This window comes from Alligator sinensis, unplaced genomic scaffold (genome assembly GCF_000455745.1).
Source record: "Alligator sinensis unplaced genomic scaffold, ASM45574v1 scaffold321_1, whole genome shotgun sequence".
NCBI lineage: Eukaryota > Metazoa > Chordata > Crocodylia > Alligatoridae > Alligator > Alligator sinensis.
In genome coordinates, this window is record NW_005841969.1 from 2,782,090 (window position 1) to 2,792,939 (window position 10,850).

The window sequence follows — 10,850 nt, forward strand, 5'->3', positions numbered from 1 at the left end:
TGTATTTACAAACCTAATGTACACAAGTGGTCTCCTGAGTCATGGAAGTCCTAAAAACTATTTACAATGGTCTATATAAGACAAAGCAGTTAGGAATGCAGACTTTTATGACTGGGAAGTTCTAGATAAGGAACCTGCATTATACTTAACAGAAAAGACTTCTTAGGATAGCCATTTCATTGTGAACTCAAATATTGTAAGGGAAGCAACCCAATATAGATTTTCTTCTTTTCCTAGTCACCTACAATAGATTACTTGAAAGTCCCAGCACAATAAACAGGCTTCTCAAACACCAGCACTACCTAACACTCAGTGACAAAGTTCTACAAGGAGATACAACAGTCCATAGCCAGCAGCAAAATTTTCTTATATTATTAAACCAGTCCCTAGAGAAAGAACATAGTCAATGTAAAATATGATGGAGGGAATATAGCCCCTAATCTCCTTAATCTCTAATTGTTCATAGACATTCCAGAGGTTGTGAGGTTACATAATGTGGGCTTCTCACAAGCTTGATGTTCTCAGACATCCAAATCCCAGTCACTGCAAATCATATTTATTTGGAAAAAGCTCTACACAGCCTTCAGCTGCTTACATCTACTGCCCCTGCTTCTTAAAAGAGATTTTTTATTACTTAAAACAAAATGAGAAGTAAGCATTTTCTAGCCTGTATTAGCTGGGCTGCATTTCCTGAATGTATAGCCACATACACCAACTTTTTATGAGCCCAAATTATTCCAAACATTATTTATATAAAGCATGGACTATCATCATAGCTTTTGCCAGTATTTTATGTTTCAGAGTGTTGCACTTAGAAACCGAATTTTTAACCCAATACTTTATGAATTGATACAACACTTGGATGATGAATAGCAGAAAGGCTTGTTTTAATAACTAATAACAAGCTACAAAACTAAATAACAGAAAAAGACTCTTTCCCAATATAAAGCAAGCTATTAGTCCTAGTTTTGTCTTAGCTGCAAAGAGATCTTTACCCAATGCAGGCAGGAAGCAGTTCTTGTACAGCTGCAAAGCATGGATCTTTCACTTGGTGGCAGGGTGCTTCTTGGTCTTCCCTGGACTGCACACACCTTGCTGGCAGTTCTGTCTTGCTTTATACTGTTTCTTCAAAGCATATTTTCTTGATGGGTTGAAGATCAGGGTCCAGAAAAAGCTGACAGTGTGGAGGTCATTGCCCATTGGTTGTGTTGTAAATGTTAGCCTTTTGGATCCATCTCCAGTTGCTGTGGGTGAAACTGACATGCACAAAAAGCCTTGATCGCTCTGGAGGTTCATCATTTGCTTAACTATAATATGGCTTGATTGCTGGAGCCCAACACCCTAAACCAGAGGTTTACTACTTAATTCATTGCAGTAGGACTTGATTACTTGAATTGAGCACCTTAGACCATGAATTGTAAGGCACTGTATGGGTCATTGTTATAACAGAGCAGATCCCAACCTATTTTCCAGCTGACACAGACACCTAGATTGGTGAGGAATGTGATAACAAGGGAGAGGCAATCACTTTGAAAGGGCAACTTATTCATAATTAGAGTAGTTGGGCATGGGGTATATTTGATACCAAAGCCAGAGATGGCATTAACTGTATTGTTATCTTTCAGGTGGTCCAAGTCATGAGTTTACATTCTGGTGCAAAAGGCACTGGTATTATAATTTCGTCGTTTAAATTTTGCACACAGGTCCAGGCAAGCTCTGTGTCCAGCACAGAGGAAAGTTAAGACTTCATCTACTAAGCATATCTATTCAGTTTTGCAAAGCTAACTAACTAGAGTGGGGCAGGAGATAGTTTTCCTATTTTGTAAATTTGAGTTTTCAAAATGTCCTTGTTCAAATCCAATTTTTTTTTTTGGCTTTTCACAATGAAAGGGACATTCCAGAAGAGGCAAGAGCCTGATGGTTAGAAGTCACGTGGAACCCTGGAGAACAGGCTCAAGTCCATTCTCTACTGTTCTTTCCATGCCCTGACCACCAGCCTATTTACCATGAAGAGTCTCTCTCAACTTTTCTCTTGCTGGAGCTGTTACAGTTTGCATACATATTTATTCACTAGAATTGACGATTCTCTCAGGATCTCCCAGCATCTCAGGTGAGTGCCCCAACTACTATCCTATATAGTAAGTCTTTTTCTCTGACCCAGTAAGTAGCTATTTATCCAAAGTAGAATACCTACAACAGGCAATATTGGAAGAGATCCTCCACAGAATACCCCTTAGCTTGTTGGATAAAGTTCTCACCAGAATATGGAAGATGCAAATTTAAGTCCCTCATCTAACTTAGGTAGTGGAAGGACCTGAAGCTTCATTTCTTACATCCCAAGTGACTGCCCTGCTCTGGGCTATTTGATATTCTAGAGTGACTCTATCCCTAGACTTGTTTTGACCAGAAATTCCATCCTGGACCTCAGAAACCTCTCTCAAATGTTTTGTCCAAACTAGTGCATTTTCAGAAAGCTTTGATTTTGATTAATTGACATTTTTCAACAAAAATGTTTTGTCAAAAAAAAAAAAAAAAAATCCCAGTGAGCTCTAATACTGACATGCAAACAAATCCCTTGCTGATTCCAGTCAAGGTCTATGAGGATAAAATTCCTCCATTATAACATTCCAAGTCCTGAAATATTTTCTCTAAACTACTTGCCTTTTAACAATAATTTCTTAGGGTCAGGTGTGATGGAGAGGATTTAAGGTACAAACAGCCATCTCCCTTGTGGAAGCACAAATTGTAAATAAACAGATGTCCTAATAAACAGATGTCCTAATCCCTTGTTGCACTCCAAGTTGCCCAAAAATGTTGCCACAAACAAAGGTAGTCACAGTTTGTGGTGACTTAAATGGGAGGATATCTGTTTGCTTATTGCATGCCATGGAAATTTCCCTGCACGAGGGAGCTTGCAGATAGGCACCCCATGATGTGTGTACCTTGCTGCTGCACCCTGACTCAGGGAGTACCTCTTCAAGCAGGGAAAACTTCATGGTGGTTTTCTGCTTGCAGACACATGCCACAGGAATTTCCTGTAGGAGACTCCCACAGCAAGCATATCTCACTGCCACATCCTAACTCAGGGAGTGCATCTGCAAGCAGGGGAACTCCCATGTTTTCACTTACTTGTAGACAGGTGGCCTAGGTTGGTGCATAGCACCCTGGACCACTTTTCCATAGGTTCAGGCCCCTGAAACCCCAGGAGCAGCAGACGCCCAACCCTGTGGAACAATAGCCCTGGTGACATCTGTAGACATTAATGAAGTGGAACAGCTGTGGCAGGATACATCCCACTACAGCTGACCCTGGTCCAAAGACAACATCTATTTAGTCCAGGGGTAGGCAACATTTTTTGGCCGAAGTGCTGAAAAACCCCACAAAGCCTACCTTGGAAGGTGCTGGAGTGCTGGCCTGGCATGCCAGAAAAACAAAATGAGGGCAGGAGGTACATGGCAGAATGCCCTGCTTGTGTCCCTTGCCGCCCAGCCAAAGCCCCCAGCTAAAGCCCCTGCCCCCCAGCCCAGGCTCCATGGCTATCAGCAGCTACCCAGAACCTGGACCAGCTGCAGCTGGGAGGCTGAAAACAGCTTCTGTCTTCCAGCCCTGGCCCTAGCTGACTCCCAGCCCCAGCCCTGGCCCCAGGGAGGCAGCAGATACCGGCGATGCTCCCCGTTGTACTGCCCTTGCATATGCTGCGCTCCCAGCCCTGCTGCCCTCCCCTGGGCCCTCCAGAGCACAGCGTGTGCGACCCAGAGTGGCAGCACATAGAGGGGCCACACAGGGAATCTGCCTAATGCTGATCTGCACTGCCCAGGTCACACTTCCCTTGTGTGCATGGGAACAGCATAGGCAGCATGCAGGGTTAAGCCCCTCACTGCTGCCCCTGCCTGCAGGGGAAGTGTAGCCAGAGCAGCGGGGAGCTTGGAGTGGCAGGCAGCTTTCTGCACCCCGTGCTGTGCTGGATTTCAAATGCTGCTCTGCAAAAGCGGCAGCAAGGGTAGCACAGTGGGGAGCATCACCGGTATCTGCTGCTTCCCCAGAGCCCAGGGTTGGATCTGGGGCTGGGGGGGAGGCGGCGGGGGGCGGCAGCTGTTTGTAGCCTCCTGGCTGCAGCCCACCCAGATTCTGGGTAGCTGCTGATAGCCACGAAGCCCAGGCGGCTTGCAGCAGGGCTTCCATCCTCACAGCCGCCTGCTGGGAGCAGCCCGGGCTCCATGGCTATCAGCAGCTACCTTGAACCTGGGCCCGCCGCAGCTGGGAGGCTGCAAACAGCTGCTGCCTCCCTGCCCTGGCCCTGGCTGTCTCCCAGCCCTGGGCTCCAGGAAGATATCAGGTGCTGGCACTGCACCCATTGGGGCTGGGGCCAGGGCTGTGGTCAGTGTGGGGCTGGGGCCAGGGCTGGAGCCCACCAGCAGCACGGGGCTGGAGCTGTGGGCAGTGCGGGGATGGGGCGGTGGGCCACCCAGCAGCATGGGGCTGGGGCCGACAGCACAGGGCTGGGAATCTCAGCAGCATGGGCCTGGGGCCAGGGTTGGGGCCCACCGACAACAAGGGGCCGGGGCTAGAGCCTGGCTATGGGCAGCATATGGCTAGGGCTGGAGCTGGGGCCAGGGCCCACTGGCAGCATTGGGCTGGGCCCCGCAGCAACACAGGGCTGGAGCTGCAGCTGGGCTGTCACCAGCACCAGATGGGCCTGAAGTGGCACTGGGCTGGGGCTGAGGCTGGGGCTGTGCAGGGCTGAGGCCTGCAGCAGTGGTGGTGCCAGCTGGGGCTGGGCCCATGCAAGGCCGGGGCCCACCAGCAGCACATGGTCGAGGCCAGTGTCTTTGGCAGCGCCAGGATGGGGCCAGGTCCCACGCAGGTCCATGGCTCTGGCCCCATCCCGGCACTGCTGATGGCCCCAGCCAAGCAGCAACACTGGGCTGGGACGGTCAGCAGCAGTGGTGCCGGCTAGGGCCAGGCCCACCGGCAGCACGTGGCTGTGGCCGTGGCTGGGGCTGTTGGCAGCACCGGGATGGGGCTAGGTCCTGCGCAGGTCCACAGCCCCAGTCCAACACTGCCAATGGCCCCATCCTGGCAGCGTGACTGTGCTGGGGCCAGCGGCAGCGCTGGCTGGGGCCGGGCCCGCCAGCAGCACATGGCCAGGCCTGGGGCCATCAGCAGCTGCAGGATCCTCAGCTCAGCAGCGGCACCGGGCTGGGGCCAGCCATAGAGGTGGTGCCAACTGGGGCCAGGCTCAGGCTGGGCCGGGCGGTGGCACATGGCCAGCAGCACAGGACCAGGGCCAGCACGGGGCCGGGGCCAGGGACAGGGCCGGGGCCGGTGGTGGCGCCGGGCTGGGTCTGGGGCCTGAGCAGGGTTGGGACTAGGGCCTCTTACCCAGCTGGGGTCAGCGGCAGTGCAAGGCTGTTTCTGGGCAGCCACATGCTGCTCAATCTGGGTACGGCTCTTCCCACCCCTCAGGGCGGGAAGCAGTCTGCGTGCCAATCAAAACCATGTCATGTGCCACCTTTGGTACATGTGCCATAGGTTGCCGACCCCTGGTTTAGTCAAAGAATTTCTCCTTAAAGTACATCTCCAAAAGCATTTTACGATAGCAAATCTAAGTAAGTTTAGAGGTGAGACCTAAATTTTGAACGCAGCACAAAGGTAGCAGGCTCTGAGAAAATGAAGGTGACTCCTCTATACCGATGCATCACAGCTATGATAAGAGAAAATGGGTCTATAAATATTTAGATGATTTCAAGGAGATTGTGTGGGAGGGAGGATCACCCTACTGAGCTAAATTCTATTCTCAATTGCTTTGGTATAACTCCAGAGTGACTCTGTTAGAAGACTGCCCTTTTGCACTAGTACATGTCATTTAATGCTTTGTTTTCCAGAACAAATGCTTTCTCTGCCAAATAGATTTTAGATTTCTACCACTAACTCTCTGATGGGGTTAGTAAAATAATTTATGCAAAATAAATGAGAAAACAGAAAGGTCAGTCAGGGTACCTAAGCTACACGAGGGGTTTATTGTTGGGATTTTTTTTCCTCCAGACCATGTTTAAATCTCTAGATACTGAGAATGCTTAGAGAGTTCCCATAACATCCTATAACAGACAACAACTGAGCTGGAAGTAGAAGCCCTTAAAGACTTGCAAAGTAACTTGTTTAAAATACAAGCAATTTAATAAACAAATCTTACTAAAATAGATGAAACTTTTAAAAGATGCAGGACTAGAGAAGACTTTGCAAAGAAAACTTTATGCAGAGAAAATAAGTGATTTTATAGTTTGAATTTAGAGAAACAATCTCCTAACCCAATTTCTAAAAAGGAAAAGAAGAAGAAAGAAAGGAATTCCACTGAAGCAAAGGTCATAAAGAAAGTGCGATGAGAAACATTTATCCCATGCAAGTAACCCCTCCTTTAAATTCAGCTATGAGCATTGTGCAAAACAGCCAAACTTGAATAAATTCACCAAAGTTTGCATTTAAATAGCAATACATGTCATAATTAATCTAACTGACAGTCACAGCTGAAAGGAACTACAAGTGTGTGAATGTGATGAATGTAAGTGCTATAAAGTAGGCCCTGCATCTTTGACTCCTTACCCAATATTTATAGAGCCTGGCAGAAAGATCTCTGTTTGGAAGGGTCTCTTGAGCTCTGTCACCAGCAAAGCCTGAAAAGGAAGATTTTGTTTAAGGTATATCTTTTGTGATAAAAAAAAGTTTATCTAGAGTCCCCCCATTTAGCTGATATTAGGCATAATCCTTTATGGCAGTGTGAAATCAGAAAAAATAAATGCCTTAAACTTTGATTATTTGAGTTATAAGATGACATAACCGCTTTGTGGAGAATTGCTGGCTCTGTACAGTAGAACAGATACGGGAAAGTGTTTGTTCTTTGTAACGCCTTTGCAACTGCTTCGCTCACCGCGGCCTTGAAGATAGCAAAAAGTATGTACAACTCTGATTTCCAGGTGCAGGCAGGGAGTGTTATTTTTCCCTTTGTCTCCTCCATAGTTTTCATCCTGATAACAGCAAAGAAGTAATGAAGTAATGTTTATAACTGCTTTTCTAGCTAATTTCACTATATAATCACATAAATTGTAAGCGACTGTTAAAAAGTATATAAGCCTCCTGATTTTGCTCTTGGGGGGGGGAACCCCTTCCAAGTGCTTAGGAGATCCATGTCACTTTGGAGTCCCCCCTACAGCTGTAGTTTCTTTTAAATAAAAGCTTCTGCTGGCCTGACCCAAAAGTATGCTGCGTGTGTTTCCACGACAGCAGTAAACATCTCTTGACACATTCTATAGAAACAAAGAGTATTCTCCACCTCACGTGACTGGACTCTCTATGAATAGATAAACAGGTCTACCAATAAAATATCTGATATATTTCTCTTAAGGCATAAACTGTAGATGTTACAGTCTTAGGATATATGGTACTCTACTTTCTGTTTTTCTGTAGTTGCGCAGTTCTCTTGAATGGCAAACTGAAGATGCAAGTGATTTCATTGAGTGGAAAAATAGATGAAAATTGAAAATCACGACTTAAAGGAAAATAACTGTATGGTACCATATTATGGTAACAGTCCACACACCTTAAATGTATAGTACATAAAAATAACAGAGTAAATGTCAACTAAACTTACTAATATCAAGTTATTTTTCACTAAAATACAGTTTCAAACTATGTATTCCATAGAAAACAGTCAATAGCTTAACCAAAAACTTCTTAAAGGTACCTGGGTTCAGGGGATCTAAATGCCATTCACAGTTGTGCCAAAGACTGCCTTAGTGACTTCTTGCTGCCTTAGTTTCCCATCTATAAAACAGAACGAATCCCATTTTCTATCTTGTCTGTTTAGATAGCAAGTTCTTCACAACAAGGATTATAATTTTTATGCGCAGTGTCTAGAACAATGGGGCCATGATTTCAGCTATAACCTCCATACACAATAAATAGTAAATTTTTGAAGAATCTATCATACCAAATAGAAATATTGGGCATTAGTTTCTGTATCTGTTACTGCATCTGCTTTGCTGCATTAGTCACATGAAAAACTGTTTTTAATGCCCGTTATTAAACATTATCCTTAGCTTGGTGAGGGCACCCACTGTTGACAAAGTTACTGTGCTTATGTTAGAAATTAAGACCATCGTTTAGTACAGTTCATCTGTGACCTTTTGAACTGCAGAAACTCTGAAAGGCTTTGGATTCTAGGGCAGGCTGATAGAGGAGGTACTGAACAATGGGGATAGATGAGAGAATAGTGTGCTTGCTGCCACCCATATTGTACCGATCCTTACATTTTATCTGTCCTGCTATCCAACACTAGCGATGCTCAGCTGATAGAAAATATTACAGACCTATGGCTGGCTTAAACTCCCCTAAACTTCACAGACACTCTTTTTCCTTCACTCTTTGCTTCCCTCAGTGAAAAGAACCAGCTTGAAGCAGAATCTATTGTTACATTAAAACATATCTTGGTAAGGTAGAACCTTATTCTTTTCTCCTATCAGTGTGAAAAGTTACCATATACCCTTTCTCAACCATTGTTTTTAAGAGGTGGAATCTTCATTCATGGTAATTTTCAAGAGAAAGTTAAACAGATACTTGACTGAGATGGTTTAGTTAGGGACAATCCTTGCCCTGGGCAGTGGACTGGAATAGATAACAGAGAGTGGTCTCTCGATCACCCTACTTTCCTGTGATCTTCTGATCCTAACATGTGTGAATTGATATTCTTCAGCCACAGAACCCTTTATATTATACACAGAACAGATCCATCAGCCAGTAAGAGCCTGCTTCATCCCATACCTTTAAAATAGTTGCATGTCAAATAAAATACTTATTTATGGAATATCAAAAGTAATCCTTGCTCAAACATCAAACAAATCTTTTCCCTGCTCCAAGCAACTTCTCTCCATTTGCCTCTATCAGCCAGTACCTACTATTACATACAGATTCCAACAGCACACATGCTTTGTGGTGATGAAGTTGGATGGAGTCCACAACCTGTTGTGAATTTTGCTAATGTTAGAATAAAAGATGGGTAACTTCTCTGAAGGTGAAGGAGTTACACGGGTGTGAGAACAGAAAAATATGATTAACCTCTTATAAAAAGCCATATATTTACCCCAGTTTGAATCAGAAAAAGCCCTTATAGATATATATAGTCTAGGGGGTTTGCAGCACTTCCCTGAGCTAGCAGTCCCAGATGCTACTTTTGGGCTTCCTAACGAAGCTCTAAATCTGTCTGCATAAGTTTATATGTCCTCAGCCATGGTATAGCTGTCACTGATGTCACACTGATACCAGTAGGCATCGCATGAATGCTTAAACAGTTACCCACAGTTAAGCAGCAACTGAAAATTAGAATTTGACTCTTAATAAACCCATATCTAGTCTGATATGTGTTTATTGTGTGGCACAAACCCACACACAGTAAAATCATTTCTATTATTTGAACACAAAATCTCTCTCTCAATCTTCTCACAACACATAAGAAAAATGGCACATGATTGCACAGGCCTACCTTTAAAATAATATTCAAAACATTTAAATGAAGGATAGACAATTATTTATACTAATGAAATAGTAAACATTATAGATAACACAATTTCCTGTAACCATCTGATCTTATTTCCATTGGGAGGTTCAACTCATCAGGACTCTTAAACATAGAAAAACAATGCAAAAATTACAAATTACAAAAAGAAATGGTCATGCACATTCTGAAATTCATCCGTTTTGCTTTGTGTTCTCTTTGGGCAAATATATCTCCCAGAACAATTTGATTCTTTTGTACACTAGCGACTAAAAACCACATTCTAAATATACAACAGTAAACACATGCCACTATCAGTCAAGTAAGCAGACACTTTTTGTCTCTCTCCTATATGCACATACATAAACATGCACACAAGTATGCTCAGATACTTGGCAATATATTATGCTTTTGCAATAATATATATGTGGGTACATCAATGCCTTCTGGGTAAAAAAAAATGAAAATTCTGTTAGTAACTAGAGTAACCTGCTTGATCTACATAATGACTGCCCCTAGTATAACAATTTCAATATGACTATATTTAAGGCTTGTTTACATGACTCTTGTATGTGATAGTTATACAGGTTACCAATTTAAAAAGTGGTTACTAAATTAAAACAGTACCCAAATTAAAATTTGAAATTTAACTCTTGAAATACTATGAACTGCAATTGCAAGGGCACCAGTCACCAGGGTATTGTTAGTGCCTTGAAATGACCAAGAAGAATTGCTGATTTTGCAAATATCACTCGAAAAGCAGGAATTCTATTTGAATTACTAACATAACAGATGTTTGTTAGGATCCTCCGTGCAGCCTGCACACACAGTTATGCTAATTTGGCACTGTTTCCCTTCAAGTTAGCTCTGAGTCATTAGAGCACGCAGTTAGTAGGTCCTTCTGTCTAACTAATAATTGCCTATTATTGATATTAATTAACATTTTTTGCACCTTCCCTCAGTTTTGACCTAGTATCTGTTGGTAGTCTAATCACAGTGGCCTATTAAAAGTCAAAATACAGAGGCCTATAGCAGTCATGAGCCATTTATCAAAAAGCAAACAAGGCCAATTAAACAGGCAGCCAGACAGTTGTCTTGATTTGCCGCTGACTGTTTCTTGATCACCATTATAAATTGCTAATCGGGCAGAAAGTGCTAAGCAGTGCATCTGCAGGGGGTGGTTATTGCTCATTCCCCGCCTGGTGACAGGTGAGAGAGGCTAGTGATGGTCTTATTGATGTGAACTGCCCATCAGTTGGTAGTTATTGTTAAAGTTCATGATGCTACAGCTGATCCCTTCCTGCTG

The 10,850-nt window shown here is 44.0% G+C and overlaps 1 long non-coding RNA gene across 1 annotated transcript; it reads right to left on the bottom strand.

Moving 5' to 3' along the window:
- Window positions 1-863: 863 nt before the first annotated feature.
- Window positions 864-6,970, bottom strand: LOC112549807. The gene is made up of 3 exons (XR_003093336.1): window positions 6,926-6,970; window positions 6,601-6,671; window positions 864-1,256 (listed from the first exon to the last, which is right to left on the bottom strand). It is a non-coding gene; the product is annotated as an uncharacterized LOC112549807 (long non-coding RNA).
- Between the last annotated feature and the right edge of the window lie 3,880 nt (window positions 6,971-10,850).